Here is a 17,824-nt window from a genome sequence, read left to right on the forward strand (position 1 = left end):
ATAATACAAATGGCACTCTATACCTCCTGGGCATCCAGGATGAATGCTGCAAACATTGCAGCATCACTGCTCTCATTATACTTACACCTTTCATGTTGGCTCTAGCCACAAATTTAACAGCCTTGCAGCGGCCAAAATAGTCATCTTTGCACTTTGCACCTTCCACACTCTCCGGCACTTTGCTTTACTCCCTTCTCATCCACTTTGACACCAAACATCTGCTGTATGGATTTGCTTTTCTAATGCACCTGGCACTTTCCCCCCCATGAGCAAACAAGGAGGTATGCTATAAATCTCAATGCTGCACCACTGGTATTATATCACAAATAAGGGCAGAAACTTTGGAATAACTTGAGCTGACTCTTATCTGCACCTTTCATGTTCACCCTGGCCATGAAAATGATGGCTTGCTGATTATCTAAAAATGAATACTATGGGGGTTGACTAGGCCTTTTACAATAACTTTGCACAGATCATAAAAGCCCTTTTGCACTCTGCACTTTTCTTGCATCCTTCGGTGCTTAGCTCTGCACATTTTCACATACTGTTATGCTAAGTATCTGTACAACAAGGACCGCTCCTCTTGCTATGCGGCTGAGAAACTGACCATAAAACATTTGCTTGTTCTATGCTAATGTATTAGCCCAAACTGTGTTTGAATATGCAACATGGGATGATCATTTGTAAAGATTTTAATTAACTGCACAATAACATTTTACTTACTTTAATACTTTGATTCATTTGACAAACTGGTTCCTATCTCTTCAGATGTCAGGAACAGGTTTCAGTAGTAGATAGGTGCCCAGATCCTCTCCAAAGAAAAAATGATGCACCTGGATTCTCCACTGGTGCTGACTATGAATGCAAACATCTGGATTGCAGTGATTCCCTGATGGATGAGACATGTCAGTACGGTGGTAATTTCTGGAGAGTCGCAAGTCATCAAACTGGAGAGAGCTAATGGCAGTCTTCTGAGACTTGACATTTTTTCAAAAGCTTTGTTTGGGGAAGAATGTTGTAATCAAGATGGACAACAAAGTTGCAGCATCCTATACAAATCATCAAGGGACCACGAGTTTCAGAACTTTAAATCAGATCGTGGTGCATTTGGTTTCTCGGATATAACAGAATTTGGCTCACCTGTGTGCGATTCATTTCAGGGGAATGGACAGTGTGTTAGCCAGTCCCCTCAGAAGGAAGTTTCCATCTTCACACAATTTGACATTGCCCAGGACAACATTTTAAAGGTTATGCAAATGGTTCAGCAAACCATATATTTATATGTTTGTAACCAAGGCCAGTGCTCACCTGCACAGTTTCTGCTCCAGGTTCCTCGAAGAGGGGCCCTGGGAGTGGATGTATTAGTATTGAAATGGGAAAAACGGCTACAGTATGCCTTTCCTCCCTTCCCATTAATACAGAAGGTTCTCTTCAAATTTTAGGAGGAGAAGGGAGTCCAGATTCTGGGGGTACCTTATTGGCTAAAGAGATCCTGGTTTCCACTGCTGAAATCCCTGCCTCTTCTACCACGTTGGGTACCTCTGAAATCTCCATCTCCTCTCAGTCTTTCTCCTCTCTCCCTAATCCAGCTCACTCTATTTGATTTGGAGGTTGAGAAGTCCCTTCTCTTAGTAAGTGAGCTTTCCTCTCCTTTAGTGGAGGTTCTTCAGAATTCTAGATGGCCTTCGACAATGAAATCCTATTCTAAACATAGGAGATCTTTTGACACTTGGCGTTCTGCTCATATTCTTTTTTCCTCTAGTTGTGCATTCTCTGATATGTTATGTTATGTTATGTTAATTTCGATTTATATAGCGCCAAATCACTGACAGGTCTCTTAGCGCTTGCTTTGGGAACCCGTCCTGGCTTTCCCTGCGAGATAACCCCTACTGGGCATCCCCAAGGTGAAGACCAGGCATCCCATCACGGTAGGGCCGTAGTGGAGATTAAGCAAGCTATTGCCCAGAGTTGCAGAGTGTGAACCCATGATTCGAGTAGGCACCGAGGCGAGAATTATCAACTCCGTGGACATTTTGAGCTCAAGACCCTGCCGCGTCGGGAATTGAACCCTGGTCCCGGGTCTGACCTCTGCATCAGGGTCTGCCTCCTCTAACCAGTGAGCCACACTTCTCCATATGCTGTATTTTTTTTTGGATGGCTTTATTTGAACCTCTCTTTCTCTACTCTGAGGTCTCAGTGATATGCCATTTAGGCTTTCTGAAAATTTTCTGAACCCTCTAGGTTGGTGGATTCCTTAATTTCTAGACTCTTTAAAATATTCTCTGCCTCGTAACCTGTAAAGAACCCTATCCCTCCAGTTTAGGATCTTCATTTGTTCTCAAAGCCTCACAGAATCCTAGTTTCAAGCCTTTAGAGGAAGTGGATTTAAAGTTACCTTCCTTTAAGTTCTTGTTGAGACCTTAAATGCATCCCTGCATTTATTCGGCTTGTGGACGATGCGGTCATTCTGAGGCCTGATCCTACTTTTGTTCTTAAAGAGATTTCTGTTTTTCATAGATCTCAAGAGCTTCTTGTTACATCTTTCTTTCCTACCAACTCTAATGCAGAAGAACAATTGTTTAGCACTCTGGATGTTAAGAGAGCCCTTTTTATTTATGTCAACAGGTCCCAGCAATACAGGAAGTCTGATCCCTTGTTTGTGACTTTCATACAGGCAAGACAGGGAAAGAAGGTGACTACCTTGACTCTCAGTAGATGGATGAAGCCTATCATCTTGCTGGCTTTATGGGATCTTCTAGTCCAAGGGAGATCTGAAATATAGGCGAAATTTGCGAATTCGCGTTTTTTTTGCGTGTTTGCAGAATGCTTTGCGTGTTCGCGGGGTTTTTTTCAGCACGGTGACCGCAAAGTTACCCATGCGGTCGTACATGGGCGTGGCCATCTTGAATGCTCGCGTTGTGCATTTCCTACGTGCAGGTCACAATTACGTGTTCGCGTCCGTTTTTGCGTGCTTGCGGGGGAAATATTGTGCATCTTGTTTTTCATTTATTGCTATGGTTCTGGGCATGCTTTGTCAATCCTCCCTTAATCTTTGCAATCCTTTGTTTCTTTGAACTTTGTTTTAATTTGTTTTGCTCATTATCTATCTCTTTATTTTTCTACATTTATATTTTGTGTTTTTTTTTACTTTTGGTTACTTTAAAACTACTTTTTTTAACTCTTTTCTTTTATTTACTTTTTCCTATTCTTTCTTTCCTATTTTATTTTCCTTTCCTGTCCAGGACCATGGCAAAGGGAGAAGGGGAAGAACATGAAGGGGAAGGGTCCCGCACCCCGTACCCGGCTCTCTTGCGGGCGCTGAAGGGGGGAGGAAGTAACAGCGCGGTGGAGGTGGCCGTACTGTTTTTCTTTGTCCAGCGCCACCTCCCCAAGACCGTCGCGGCAGGCGGCAGGCCCGGTACCAGGTACGGGCTCCGGGAGCGTCGCTAGCTATGGGGGAAGGTGTGCCGGGCCATATATTGGGAGTCTGGGGTCCGGCGCACCTACAACCAGGCGACGCACCGGTGGTCTGACATCCTAAACCGGGAGCAAGACCTGCTCGACCTGCTTGGAGTCGAGATCCCGGGCCTTGGTGAGTAGCAGTAGCTAGTATTTAATCACTACTTTGTTTTCTCCTGCTCTGTGTTTTGATATTGCAAATATCTTTTTTTCTGAAGAGCAAGCATGCTGCTGAATACATTGCAGGTAAATTATGTTTCAAAAGGTTCTGTGATTGCAGGTGCTCGCCTGCTTACTGGCGGTGCTACTATGCATACTTGTTTTCAATTTTGTGCTCATTTGGCATGGGTGACTGATTATGTAGGAGTGTACTTTACAGAACTGCGCAATGCTAGACACTAGAGATTACATTGCAGGTAAATTATGTTTCAAAAGGTTCTGTGATTGCAGGTGCTCGCCTGCTCACTGAAGGTACTACTACGCTTACTTGTTTTCAATTTTGTGCTCATTTGGCCTGAGTAATTATGTATGAGTGTACTTTACAGAACTGTGTAATGCTAGACACTAGATACTCAAGTCCAGTCCTTCCTTGTACTCCTGCCACTAAGAAGAGATAGTGGTGGTGGATTGATAGTTTGAGTATATTATGACTGGTTATTTAGTAGGAAACTTAGTGGTCTGCAATCATGGTGGACTGTGTCTGTCACTTCTCGTGCTGCGGAGTGCTGCCTGCCAGTCCTAGTAGAACCTTTTTGTAGTTGATTTAGGAAGAGTTACATAACTTTCCAAGTAGATGGTCCGTGAATCCAGCAATACTAATATCCTAGTAGACCACAGCAGATTGGTCAATAAATTTAGTGCAATTGTTGTCTGTTGCCCCGAAATAATTTGTTATTGTTTTTTTTTAAATGTTTGATTTGGTTGACAACAATCATCCATGTTTGTGTCTTTCTTTCATGTACATCAGATCCCCCCAGGGGCAAGAGGAAGGCGGTGGAGGTAGCGGCACCGGCGGAGCAGGAACAACAGGAAGGCCAGGATAGGTCCGCCGAGGGCTCCTCTGCTGGCCCCAGTAAGTTATCCTGTTAATATTATTAATTATGCTTCCTTATCTTTTACAGCACCTATTTATTCCAAACGTTCCTCATAATTCCATTATTTCCTATCGTCTTTGATCTTCTTGTGGACTGTTTATAAATTCTTATCCTGCCTCTACTATGACTCTCTGTTCTACTACTAGATTATTATTAGTCTGTGTAGCTAGCTAAGCTTGCACAGTTGGCAAAAGGTGTACTGTTAGGCGCCTTGATACCTTCGGGTTTAGTCTGCGCGATACAAGTTGCTTAATAAATAAATAAATAAATTAAACAAAACTCCTACTCAGCAATAGCTCTAGGCACTGAGTGCAGTCATCTGGGTTGTCCATAATGTCTATTGAAGTCTTCTAAATGTTTATGCTTTGACAATTCCCAACAATAAAATGTCAATGGCCACCAAGAATAAGATACTAGTTTACTTTTTGATTGGATAGGAGGACATACTACTACTGTTGCAGGGACTATTTTGCACATACAGAACTATGGGCAAGAAATAGAACATTGGTTATAAATTATAATAGGGGCAGTTAGACTTTCCACATACCTCAGTCATAACAGAAGTTGAACCCCCAATCACCTTTCTGACTAGCTAGTGTGTCAGAGAATCATTATTTAGCTCCCGAATGCAGCGATGATCCCCAATGACAACCCAGAACATAAGACTATGGAGTCAGTGTCCCGACCTCTCAGAAACAAGGACTCATGCTTGCAAATTGCAAACCCTTTTGCTCACTCAATCATGACCAAAAACCACAGAGTCTATGTAAGTTTTAAAGCTTTATTAAAAGTAAAACAACTAGCTCTGTGTGTACTCTGTAAAAATTTACATTGTGCATTATATAAAAACATGTATTAAAATCAATGTCATATAACAAACGGTGAACGACTGAAAAGTGGCTGATTTCACACATTAATTGTGGGAGAGCCCTCACCTGGTTGGAACCTAAAGACTTGGTGGGGATGAATCGTTTAGGACTCCGACTAACAAATGATGATGATCTTGCTCTTGTTCGTAGAAGGGAAGCTTCTGTCTGTTATGAGAAAAATGGTGCGTGTTAAAAAGCAAGCATTCATCAGTTGTGTCAAAAAGTGTAGCATCACATGTTATGGCTAAGCATAAATAAAAAACACCCTTCCCTGAAGAAAGGGAAATTTTTAGTTTAGACTAGAGAGTCACAAATTAATAAATTTGTTTATGTAGTTCTAGTAACTTTTTTTCATTCCTAGACAAAATATGGAGTGGTGTATATGGCATCTAAAAATATTAAATGTTTTTTCTAGGCGTAACAGCATCGGCACAGCCAACCAGCAGTGCTGGGGCCAGCACGGAGGTGGGCACTCCAGGGTCGGATGCGGTGCCACAGCCAGAAGGAACTGCTGTGGGGGATGCCACGGTAGTGGCGGGCAGGGGTAAGCTATTATATTCCTTACTAATTGAGATTGCAGAGTGGGCTCTCTGCGGGGGTGTATATGTTGTACAGTACAAGTACACTTTACTGTTAAGAAGACTTACAAATTTAGAACTAAGTTTTTGTCAACCAGGTAGAAGACAGTCACCCTTGACTTCTCATTAGCAATAGGGGCGGGAGTTGACGAGTAACCAATGGCCTCCTCTAAATTTGACTGCAACTCAGCTGTGAAAGTTTTATCGAGAAGCCAAGTCAGATCAGAGATGAACTTGATGGATGGGATGAACGAAAAGAGAAAGAAGGGTGTAAGGAAGGACGAGCGAGTGAAAATTAATGACTGGCAAATAATGATACTTGTTTTTGAATGCTGCCCGAGGTGGCTGGGAATCTGATGCATGGCCGGTTGAAGGCTGAAGCAAGGATGGGTGGAAGGAGAAAGAAAAGAGGACTGCCTGGGTGTGTGAAACAGAAACTGTATGTGTGCATAATATATCCTTTGGTTCAAATTCAAATGCAAGTCAAGCACGGATGCATGGCTGGCGTTTTACAAAATAAAATAAAAAGGTTGTTTTTCTGTGAGAAAAAGTAAGGTTTGTCCAGTTGAGAGTCAGACATTAAGAAGAATGATTGACATTTACTTTGAATGGATGGATGCCTGCCTGCCTGGATGTTATCTTCCTCATAGTTAGCATAGGTGTAAGTAGACAGAGTAGACGGTCACTGGATGAAGACTGTTACTTTGAAGAGCATGTAACACCGCACGTCCGTGCCAGAGTAGCAAAGCAGAGGAAAGTAGAAGTTGTAATTTTCAGAATTGTACCATGACTAGTAGTAACAGTAGTTTGCATGCACAGCATATATCCGGCGATTACGGTGACCACTCACTCACTACCTCTGGTACTAATTTATTTACAACTCTGTCATTCATGTGTGGCCTATCGGTGTTCACTCAATCAAAAACAAAGCACCTAAATGTCATCAAATATGTAAGCAAATATCCTGTGAAGGGATAGATGATCATATTATTTATCTTCATTTTCCTTTTGTAGTAGTCAGGGGCAGGGCAGGATGAAAGTTAAATTAGTTTAGCAGTAGCCCTTGTAACAGAGTATGGCCAGTGCCACCCGTAATAGAAAAGTAAGAGCTTCACCACCTGCGTGTACTGGACTGGTAACAGTAACGCAAGTCTGTGTCATCATGGCTTGCGTCTGTTTTTTTCGTGTGCAAGTTGACAGCGCTGGCATTATGCCGGCTTCCAGAAGTTTTTGTACCAATTTTGCTAAACAAGAGAGAAGAAGAAGACTGGTGTACTGTCTGAGTCTAATGTCGTGAGTCCATATAGTGCTAGTAGAATTCCTGAAACTCCCACTAATGTTAGAGCAGAGGGCGACGAAGTGGGAGGTTAGATAGATACGTGCCACAAATGTTATGTACTGTGCTTGCAAGTTGCTAGTGCTACTGTGACACAACTTTATGCTGAATTATTTTGTGTTAATCTTAAAGAACATTGGTTACAGTATGTTTTTCTTTCTTCATATAGATGCTCCTTCCAAACTAACAAGGAAGGAGTTGGCTAGACGGGCCCGGCAACGGAAGCTGGAGGCAGTTGTTGCCGAATATCGGCGGCTGGTGGCCCAAGAGGAGGAGGACACGCAGTCGCAGTCGACAACATCCACGACAGCTGCACCCTCCTCCGCTGACCCTGGGTCATACAGTCAGCGCAAGCCTTCAGCGGTGCGGAGCAGTGGCCTGGCAGCCACCCGCCGCTGCCGAGCAGCAAAAACATCATCTGCCCCCCACAGTACCTGCAAGTGCAAGGCTCGTGTGCACCGCTAGACCCTCGGAGTGTCCAACCTTGAGCATGAGGTGGTGAGGCTGAAAGCCCTGCTCAAGGATCTCCGGAGAGAGCAGCGTGACCACCTGGCCAATGGACACCGCCGGCGGAAGTTGAAGAGAGACTGTACCTTGCCCCTCTTTTAAAGACTTTTGGGGGCTGGGAATTGGGCGTTGGGGTTTTTGGACTTTGGGGGACTTATTTCATGGACATTGGTTGGGGTTAGGGAGGGGGGTGAGTTGGGTCTTCTTGTGGAATAGTTTATTTTTGTTAGGGTTCAAATAATCATTTATTTCAACTTAAACATAGCATCCGCGTTTTTTTACTGTTTTGTGGGGGAGGCAGGGGTGGGTTAACTGTACGTTTGTTTTCCTGAAACTTAACTGGCTGGTTGATTCAAATTGTCTAATCACCCAAATTTGCACAAAAATGCCACTGACAGAGTTAGTGAATTCAATTGTCCTACTACTTTACTAGTACTACCGTCAGTCTCTCCTCTCCCCCTTCTCCATTATTCTTCCTCCCCAAAATCCTTATCTTACCTGTGATTCGTGTTTGAGAATAGGGCTAGGCACAGGGCTGGCTGCATGGCAAATGGCGATTAAGGTTGACTATGGAATCCTGGATGGATGAAATGTCATTGTTGTGGTGGTAGTAGTAGTGGTACACACTGGCAGTAGCAGCATATGAAAAAAAAGGAAAGGAAACATGGAGTGGCCTGAGCTTAGCATTAGAACGGTACGATAGATAGTACAGTACTCAAGAACAGTGCCATAAATTGTAACCTAAGCAAAGTATTCAAAATATAAGTACTAGTTGCGTGGAGTATGGCTACTACAAGAAATAGTACTGAAGGTGAAGGACACAGCAGCGTAAGCATTCGATTCATCACGTGTAGGAGGAGGATGTTGTTGATGATCAATCCACATGACGGCGCACATGAAATTCTGATTTGATTTGCAAATACTCATGGGTGTGTGTCATACAGAATAAGAATAAGAATATATCCTCGGATTCCTTCATCAGCCTTGAAATTGATTTTCTGTTGCTTTGACCTTATCCTCCCTAGCAAGTGTGTGGAATTATTGGTGTCATTTAGTCAGACCTCAATGAAAACCACACAGCCCGGGGGAAGAGGGTTAGGGTTTGCAAATTGGATGGGAATGGGGGTTTTTGGGAAAGTTTTGTGGAGAAAAGAAAAAAAACACAACATGGACAAACAACAAATGAAGAAAAACAAATCTTTGGATACGAATATATCCATGAATCTTTTAAGGGACATAAAGGAAGTGCACTACTGCATGCATGAAGTTGTTTGCTAAATGGATGGTTAGGGTACTGAAAAGTAGTACTTACTACACTTACTAACTATGAAGAAACAATTTGACAGTGCAGGGCTGCAGTAATTACGCAATTTCACTTGCCTATCTGCCCTCAGAGAGAATAAACACTTATTAGTACATTAAATTAGTTTTAAAAATAGCAAAGAAACTTATCAAATATCTGGAGGGATGAATTTGAAGCAAAGACCAAACAAACGCACAGAGTCACACTCACAGCAGTTCACAACAATAACATTATTTAAAAGATAGGGAGAAGTGAAGAGGATACTGTAACTGTACGTTGTAGTTGTCCTGTTCAATTTGGGAAGTTGCATGCATCCAGCCATTCCTCTTATTCGCGGTACTCCTCCATTCCATCTGACGCTCCGTCGATCAATGGTGGTGACCAGACACATTGTCCACTGCCTGCCTGGCGGATGTGGAATTGCGGATCGCTAATGGTAAGCCTGAGTTAATAGTTTTTCCCATAGCACAGGGTAAAAGCCGGGCTGTAATTGTTGATGGAAAAGCAGGAAGTGATATTAAAACCACACGGAGAAAAAAATATAAGGTACGGTGTGTAGTGCAAAAATAACACTTTCAGTTTCAGAGGCAACAGTATTACATACAAGCATCATTTCTAAAGTGCGTACTCTGAGTCTCCTTTTCAAGGATAGAAACTAGCACACAGCAGGCCAGGGCCATGCAGACGGTCAAGGCAGGCACCACTGAGTGAAGCAACCTGATGTAGCATACCTCTTTGACACAGATAGACAAAGCATATCTAATTTTATGCAGCAAGCCACATAGCCGCAATTTTACATGAACTGCTGTCTGGACTCTGGCATAACAACACTACACTGGCTCGACCACTCCATACCACGACTAGACAGACATTTGGTTCTGCTGTAGTTGTTGTTGACTGGTTTACCTGTTTGCCACTCACGAAATGGCCATAGGTCTTCTGTAAACCGACAATGATGATCCATCCATCCCAGTGAGTGACTGTAAAGATAAAAGATATTATATAACTTTAATCATCAAGACTCATCATCATCATGGTATATTGGCAAACTCAATGTTGTTCATGCAGTCGCAGTCTACACACACAGTGGGTCCAAGGACATTTTGCATATTAAAAAATGCAACGTAGTGGCCCCTGCAGTAGAAGTACAATTTGAATTAAACAAGGTAAAAAAACAGAGTAGACTTGAGTTACATTTAGTGTGTAAAAGATTAAATAATAACAGAAGACATATGATTCATTTCCTGAACAACAAACAAACAGCAATTGCTTTCATCAGAGCCAGACAGCCAGTGCTGTCCACTGCATGCCATCTCATTATTCATTACCTGTTCCACTTTTTGTCCGCATCTTGTTCTTAAAGTGAAGCCCCACAGGGTGGCCTCTCGTGTCAATTTCAGAAGTAACTGTCAGCAATCAGCATATAGTCAGTAATTCCAGTCCCACTTCTTTTGAGGGGACTCGTCTACGAAGCGACAGTTTCTTCATTCTGCGTAATCCAGCCATCTGCCTTGAGGGAAATGGATAGGGGGAGTCTGGAGGAGAATGATAGAGGAAACAAGAACTGTCAGTAAAAGTTTCCCCTTTGGGTGAACTTGAAAGTAAACCACAGTTTTACACTAAACATACAGAGAATTCAAACACTTTCACAGACTCGGAGCAACTAATGATAAACCTGAAACCGTCATACAGAAGAACTTGTACATTTTATTTTGGCATTAATGGCAGCAGTATCTCTAAAATCTCTAAAGACTGCTTAGATCTTCTAAACGAAGCCAAAGACAATAACTGGATATGCGATGAGGAGTTTAAGTATCTGAACAATTGTGAACCTAGGATCCCAGCTATATATGGTCTACCAAAAGTCCATATGGACCTAATTGATCCCCCAATGAGACCTAAAGTGAGCAGTATTGACTCTCTCCTCGAACCAATCAGCAAGTATGTTGATCTTTTTTTAGACCTATGGTTTGTGGTCTCAAGTCCTATGTGAGGGACTCTGCCCACATGATATCGCTGATAGAGGGGAGAGAGTTCTGTGGAGAGACTTAGTGTCTGGTTACACTGGACATTGAGTCTCTCTACACCAACATTCCCCAAAGGGAAGTAAATGTCATTGATGAGCTGTTAGAATCCCAAGATCTAGGTGGAGCAAGTAAGGAGTTTATTGTAAGGTGTATCGAACTCATCCTTACGAACAATATTTTTCTGTTTAAGGAAGATTTCTTTAAACAATTGAAGGGTACCAGTATGGGGGCCACATGTGCCCCTAGTCTGGCATGCCTCTACATAGGAGCCTTTGAGGCTAAACATATTTACAACGAGCTAGCGCCCTTTTATGAGAATGTAGCGGGCTGGTACCGCTACATTGATGATATTTTTTTGTGTGGGAAGGCTCGAATAACATGCTGGAAGATTTTTTAAGCTGGCTGAACCTTGGTGACAGCAGCACCTTCAATAAGGCAATAGGACGAAGACCGTGCTGCTGATGGATTTGTTGTGATTAGAGTTTTGTTGTGGTAAAATTTGCAAAACAAAGAAAGACACACAGGAATAAAAGTGAATAAGGGCGGAAAAAAAAGGAAGTCAGTTTCAGGCTTAGGTGTCAGGGAAGTAGAGCTCGTCCTCAAACTCTGTGAATTGAGATGGGAGTAGGTCAGCTAACAGAGAAGAACTTCCGTCACCAAAGTCGGTGTCCTCTTCTTCCTGGCTGGATTCACATATTTTTTAATCTGGTGGTATGAAGTGCTAATTCATCTTGATCATTGTTAACCTCTCCACATTTTTGGGCGAGAGCCGGGTCCTTTTTGAAGTTACAATGGCACCAGCAGCACTGAAAACACATTCAGAAGACACGTTTGCGAGTGGGGAAGACAAATAATTTAGAGCAAGCTTGGTGATCAGTGGCCATTGACCCCTTTTCCCATACCAATACAGCAATGGGTTGTGATCAATGAAGACCTCTGTTGGGTCATCCAGAAAGGCCTGCACCATCCACTCAAGGTCATCCAGGGGTGCTGAACTTTGTGTACCATCTACGGCTTTTGCATCACCACTGGAACAAAGAAACTCTTGATGAGATATCCAATCCACTTCTGACAATATTATGGCTGGGCCTGGTGCAGGTGAGGATGATGATACGGTTGCTGGTGTCGGTAACGGCTATGAGGGAAAGTGACTACCTTTGGCCACAGAAGTGGACCTTGACGCCAGATGGACTGCTGATTCAGTAGTACTTCTGCCGGTTCCATCAATTTCCTGCCGCTCTTTTTCAAACCGAGTAGCTGACAGAGCTAGCCAATGTTTGTACTTTGAAACATCTGCTTCAGTAAAAGGAATGAATGCATTGCTGGCCAGTGCCTTTTTGTACCGTGGATCCAGAATAGTGGCACAAATGTAAAGTTGTTCTGTAAGTATTTTTTAAGCCTTTCATTGTCAACTAGGCGGGTTAATAAGCTCTTCGCCAACTGATATGTGCCTTGCTTGTCAGTATCATCTTTGAACATTGAAGATATCGCCTTCATTTGGTGCTCTAGCATGCACAACAATGGGATAGCTTTGCCCAAAGTACAGTCCTCCCTGCTGACTTCACGTGTGAAGACCTCAAAAGGACAAAGCATGTCTGTCAGGCTTTTAACTAGGTCCCATTCCTCCACCTCTAGCCTCATGTCTTTCATAGAAGAACTCTGTGCAAAGACATACTCATTGATTACCAAACATTGCTCAAACAGACGCTCAAGCATGTACAAGGTTGAGTTCCAATGTGTTGCCACCTCCTGGATGAGTCATCTGACTGGCACTCTACGGTCACTTTGAATGATCCTCAGTTGCTTCCGGGCCTTAAAAGAATGGCTGAAATGTGTACAGATTCTTTGACAGGTGGTCAGTAACTTGCTGACTTTGGTTTTTTTTTTTCAAGAAATCTTGAACAACAATGTTAATACTGTACGCCAAACACGGCACTCTGAAATAGCCACCATCATTTATGGACCTAACTACATTACTGCCATTATCCGTGCAAACATAACCAATCATGCGCTTTCTTGGATCTAGCCACTTAAATACATTACTGTTAAACTCCTCCAAAATGTTTACTGCAGTATGAGATTTCTCCATGGCAAACATGGCTACTGTTGCATGTTTCCGACTAGCTTGAAAAATTGTGTCACTGTCAACACCTGCATATATCTTGTCTCTAACCCCTGCAAAAGAGACCCAGTGTGCAGTGATGCACATGTAATCAAGGGCTTGGCAACTGGTCCACATGTCTGTTGTCAGGTGGGTAGTGTGAACAGCACTCTTCTGCAAAGCTGCCCCAATCACCTCCAGGACATCTTGATGTAGTACTGGAACCGCAATTCTGGCAAAATAGGACCAGCTAGGAACCTTCCATTTAGGGCAGACTATTGCCACAAATTCTAGAAAACCCACCCCTTCCATGAAAGAAAAAGGGAGAAGGTCCAGTGCTAACATTTTAGCCAGCATTGCATTATAAAGACGTGCCGTTGGGTGGTTGCGTTCAAATGGTGCCTCCAACCAAAACATGCTTTTAATGGTGGTCTGGACCATTTTCATACATGATGATGATGATACAGACTTCTTCAACCCAGTTAGGCTCATTGATGTACTTTTTCGCATTGGTGTCTCTCCCAGACTCTTAGTGTGCCTCATAGATGTTGCTGGGGTAGAGGCTGTGGGCGCTACCACTGCAGTGCTGCTGCCAGGGGTACTGTGTGTACCAGAAAAAAGTCTGTCGCTTCTTCACCTCCCCCCTGCATGATCATCAGCCCCTCGTCATTAACAGATGCAATATCAATGGATACATTTGGATTTGTTGTAATTTTGGCTTCCCGGATCTTACTTAGGTGCGCCTCCCACTGGATAGTGTGGTGTTTTTGGAGATGACCTCTCTGACCTCTGGTACCATAGTTGGTACCAAGCTTACCCCGAATAACTACATTTTTACAAATCGAACAAATAACTTGGTTTTCCGCCTTTTTGGTAATACTAAAGAAGTCCCAAACTGGGGAGTTGAGATTTCTGGTGGTGGTGTTGGTGGTGTTGGAGGTGCTACTTTCAATGCCAGATGAAGTGGAGGATGGGCGTGTCCGAATTTGACTCTGGTGTGCCCTTACAGTTACAGCACCACTACTTGAAGTAACGGAGATCGAGCTGGATGGAGGTCCCTGTCGGCCCTTCTGGACAGAAAATATGGCAGCTGTAGGTCGCGTTGGTGTAGTATTTACCTGTGTTGGTGGAGGTACCAGTGCCACGCCGCCCACATCCCGCTCAGCAGCAATTCGGGATAGGGTAACAATGTCTGTCTGCTGCATGCCCGCTGGGGCTGGAGTGACGACTGTGATGACTGCGCCGTCATAGTCAGACTGTTCATCAGCAGCAAGAATACACCACTTCTACTTCTTGTTCGTCGTCATCACCCATAAGTGAAAGCCTTGCGGGAACCTTCCTTTTAGGCGTAGCTACCTTTGTTGGCTCATGGTGTGCCTCCCTCTCAAACTGCATTGGTGGGTTCCAATCAAGATCTAGATCATCAGAAGGAAGGGGACTTGAAGAAGAACTTGTACTAGCCCTCCTTCACCTTTTTCTTACTGGGGATCTAGAAGACAATTGATCATCAGGAGGAGTGGCATGCTCGGATGATACCTCTGCTTGAATCTCGATTTCCTGATGTGCTCCTACTTCTGGAGGAACAAGCATTATGGGCAGTTGCACCTCTCCATGTGCCTCTACTTGTGCTTCTCCATGCGCCTCTCCATGCGCCTCTACTTGCGCCACTCTTTGCGCCACTCCTTGCGCCTCTACTTGTGCCAGTACTTGCGCCACTCCTTGCTCCTCTCCTTGCGCCTCTCCTTGCGCCTCTCCTTGTTGCATCTGTGGTTGTCGTTGCGGCTGTGGTTGAACACTCGTCAGATGAGTTATACCCCGCGTTGTTGGATGCTACTTTCTTGCGATGAGTCAACGCCAACATCACTGGTTGATGGTGATTGAGCAATTAAAGTGGCTGCCTCTGCGGCACTCATGGCCTTGGGCCTAACTTGGTGTGGTGGCACTGAGACCAATGAAGCTGAGGTGCAGCTTGATCCCCGGCGGACACCGCTGCTGCAGGTGTAGGTTTTTTTTCCCCCAAAAAAAGTGTCGGTGGGCACACCAGTCTCCTTGGTAAGTGGCATCACTTGCTTCTGCTGCTCCTTCTTACTGGCAGTGGCACTGGCAACTTTCTTGGTAGAGGAGCTATGGCCTCCTTTCTTTGGGCCCATCTTCTTCAGATGTCAGAACAGCAGGCCGCAGTTGCACGAGTTGCAGAGTTGCAGAGTTGTCTGTGGCCACACGTGACGTCACGTGACGTTGTTCTGCACACACCGCAGCAGGACTTCTTCCTGGCACTGATGATGAACGATGAGGATGATTCGTGGTTCTCTTTGTGCACCTAAAATAATAATAATAATAATAAAAACATTTATTAAGCGCCTGAATACACTAAGAACAGTGCGTCTCTTGAGTTCAAACAAAGATCAATCCAAGTTGAGGGGAGGTGACTGGAGAGGAAAACACTGACTTAATGCTAGCCTACGGGAAACACATAGGTCTTAAGTTTCTGCCGGAACCTTGTTTCCGACGGTTCCAAACGAAGCTCGACAGGGAGTTCGTTCCATTGTTTGCTAGCTAGGAACCTAAAGGAACGCCCACCCATCCGTGCCTTATAGATGCGGGGTACCGAGAACAGCATACTGCCCATAGATCTCAGAAGGCGTTTAGGACGATAGATGGTTAGCATCCTATGGAGGTAAGCCGGGCCCTTGCCATGTGCAATCCGATGACTGATGCACAAGGTCTTGAACCGGATGCGTTCCCGCATGGGGAGCCAGTGCAAGATCTGTAACGCACGTTTTCACGAAGACTTCCTCTGCAACTTTAGAACAAGCCTGGCTGCCGCGTTTTGAACATATTGCAACTGGTTCAGGCCCTTTTTACTGAGGCCATAGAGCAGGGATTTCCCATAGTCAAGATGGGACGTGACCAAGGCATGTACTAATGTTTTCCTAGCTGTAATAGGTAGGAGATCCAAGATTTTACGCAGGACCTTCAGTATGCCATAGCATTTTCCCGCCTTCTTGCCAATATGTTGGGAATATGAGAGTTTGGTATCCAAGAGAACACTCAAATTCTTCACTGTATCTGAGTGGGTGGGTACAGGACCAAAATCCGTGGGCCACCAGGCAGATGTCCAAATTGAGGGAGAGGAACCAATTACAAGAAGTTTGGTCTTATTACCATTAAGGCGGAGACAGTTGCTCTTCATCCATGCTGCAAGTGCTACAAGACAAGCAGAAAAATGATCTGCCGGATAGAGTAACCACCAGTTGCGTATCATCTGCATATGATACGATATCCACCCAATACGATTCCACCATCCGAGCCAGGGGTTCCATATACAAATTAAATAACCTAGGGCTCAGAATGGAGCCCTGCGGGACCCCTTGTTTCAGGGTGCGAGGCGTTGACCTAAAGGGGGGACAATGTATTTGGAATTTTCTGTCTGCCAGAAAAGAGACCATCCATTCATAGGATGGCCCGGCAACCCCCGTCTCGCTCAAGCGAGCAATAAGTCTAGAGTGCGACACCGTATCAAATGCCGCACTCAAGTCCAGCAATATTAGAGCGGCGGTCTGTCCTTCATCTACTTTCTGATGGAGCAGTTCTGTGGAGAAGAGAAGGGCAGTCTCTGTAGAATGCTTTGCCCTAAATCCAAATTGGGAGGAGTGCAAAAGATGATTATCCTCCACAAATTTAACCAACTGGTTATTAACCAATTTTTCCACCACTTTGGCACAAAATGGTAGAAGAGAAAGGGGGCGGAGGTTCTCCAGTTGGGAAATACTCAGGTTAACCTTCTTTTTGATAAGAACTACCTGTGCAAGTTTCTATTCCTCAGGCACATAACTTTCTTGGAAGGAAAGGGTAGCCAAATTGCCTATGTAGTTCCACAGGAGGTGAACATGATTCCTGAGAATTTTTGGCGGAACAACGTCCGTAGGGGATCCTGACTGGATACTCATAATTAACTTTATAATTTCCTCCCTCAGAGGCACTGTGAATTCCATGAGGCAGGCTTTCTTAATAGGCTTTTGGCAGGTGTCCCTCACCGAAATTTCTTCGGCGAGACCCTGCTGAAAAGACACATATATCTGCTCCACTTTGCTTACAAAATGATCGGCGATGGATTTGCATATTTCAGTGGAGTAAAGGTCTTTAGTCACTATCCTCGTGAGTACCGTTAGCTCCTTATAAATTGAAAAGAGCTCTTTGGAGGAATTTTCTGAAAATTAAATTCTCTCTTTAAAATATTTTCTTTTAGCCTTATTAATCCACCCATGGTACTCCTTCAGACTATTCCTGTATGACTCTTTCCGGGCCGTGTCATAGTCTTTGCGCCACAGGTGTTCCAGTCTTTTGCATCTGGCTTTGGCTGCACGCAATTCCTCATTATACCAAGGGGCAGACCTAGTCATGCGTACTGGGGCTTTTAGGGTCCATGGGGCCCCCTTGTCTAAAGCTTTAGATATCCATTCTTCGTACTCCTTCCGCGCGTCCTTACAAGTTTTACTGAGCGGAGGCTTTTCCTGCATTAGCGTAAATTCAAATGCATTCTGGCTGAA

The sequence above is a fragment of the Lissotriton vulgaris genome, chromosome 9 (assembly GCF_964263255.1).
Source record: "Lissotriton vulgaris chromosome 9, aLisVul1.2, whole genome shotgun sequence".
Taxonomy (NCBI): Eukaryota; Metazoa; Chordata; class Amphibia; order Caudata; family Salamandridae; genus Lissotriton; species Lissotriton vulgaris.